Raw genomic sequence first — 1,511 nt, 5'->3', positions numbered from 1 at the left:
AGGCTATGCCACTAGTAGTCTAAAACTAAAAATAAGCAAATAAAAAACAGACACACAAGTAAATCAATAATTTCAAGGGCACATTTTCTAGCCAAACAAATTCACCATAGATCTCCATGTCCTTTTATTTATTTATTTATTTTAAACTATTTTTAAAATTGATTTATAGAGAGAGAGGAAGGGAGAGGGAGAGATAGAAACACTGATGAGAAAGAATATCAATTGGCTGCCTCCTACGTGCCCCGCAATGGGGATTATTGGGCCCATGACCTGGGCATGTGTCCTGACCAGGAATCGAACCAGCGACCTCTTGGTGCATGCGTTGATGCTCAACCACTGAGCCACACTAGCTGGGTTCCATGTCCTTTTAAAGTATGTTTTTCTTTTTCTTTATCATCAACAACCCACAAAGAGTTTATAAAGAGCAAGATTTTTTTTTTTAATATTAAGTATTGCAGAATTAAATTTAAAAAATGAATTAATAATGTATAGGCTCCAAACTCATGGGTGACAGTCAGAAAGGAATATAAGAATTTATTATTAAGGTAATTTTTTAAACAATATGAAAGTATACATCCTTTTAAAACAAATACATCTTATGTAATTTTTTTTTAAATCTTATGTAATTGATCTTGTTGTGGGTCCTGGAGATTCAGCAGTGCACAGAATGGACAAAGCCATGCCCCTGGGGCACACTCCTCACACGTCAAGCACCTGCCTCCAATTGCACATTAGAATGTGAGGGCATCATTTCTTAGAAATCATTGAAATCCCAAATTATCTAGTAACTTATCTTGGTCATTGGAGGTGCTCAAACTTTTGTTTTAAAAATAAATCTGTTATTTTCACTTCAGAGGCACATATACTAAAACCGGAATGATACAGAGAAGATTAGCAAGGATTCTGTGCAAGGATGACAAAAAAATAAAAAAATAAAAATATAAATAAATGAATGCCTTTAACAAAGAGATGTTTGCATGTAAAAAGCAGTATGCCTGCATATAAAATGAACAGCTAGAAGTTTTTTTTAAATTACATACTTAATTATAAAGAAAAATCGCACTCAATCTGTATTATATTACTTATAATGTGTAATATTTTGAGCACATTTCCAGAGCCATTAATACTTTGCTTATTCCTTTGCCTACAATTTAACGTAAATATTTACAGTAGTATACACAGAAATGGTAACATTTTACTTTTACCAGAAACCCAATATTGAAGTTTTTATATATAAAGTGGAAAATCTTGTCCATGTGACTCATACATTGTGCCTGTGACTCTAATGCCTTTAACAAGACAGCCTAATGGCCCATTATTGTTTTTAACATGCCACCTTAAAATAACCTTTCGGCAAATTTTCTGACATATTTTATCTCAGCCTCCATTTATTTCATTTATATTGACCCTGGTCCCTTTAAAATAGCTGGTTTTTGAGAAACATTGGTTTAAGCAGAACATTTCTGCAAAGGCTTTCTGTTTCTTCCAGTAATTCCGTATTGAGGCTGCTT

At 33.2% G+C, this 1,511-nt stretch overlaps 1 non-coding gene across 1 annotated transcript; it reads left to right on the top strand.

Moving 5' to 3' along the window:
- Positions 1-838: 838 nt before the first annotated feature.
- Positions 839-946, top strand: LOC118622081. Its single transcript, XR_004957915.1, has one exon. It is a non-coding gene; the product is annotated as a U6 spliceosomal RNA (small nuclear RNA).
- Positions 947-1,511: the final 565 nt, after the last annotated feature.

The sequence above is a fragment of the Molossus molossus genome, unplaced genomic scaffold, assembly GCF_014108415.1.
Source record: "Molossus molossus isolate mMolMol1 unplaced genomic scaffold, mMolMol1.p scaffold_m16_p_8, whole genome shotgun sequence".
NCBI classification, from domain to species: domain Eukaryota; kingdom Metazoa; phylum Chordata; class Mammalia; order Chiroptera; family Molossidae; genus Molossus; species Molossus molossus.
Note: the sequence above shows the minus strand (reverse complement) of the source record. Positions and strands in the feature narration are given on the sequence as shown.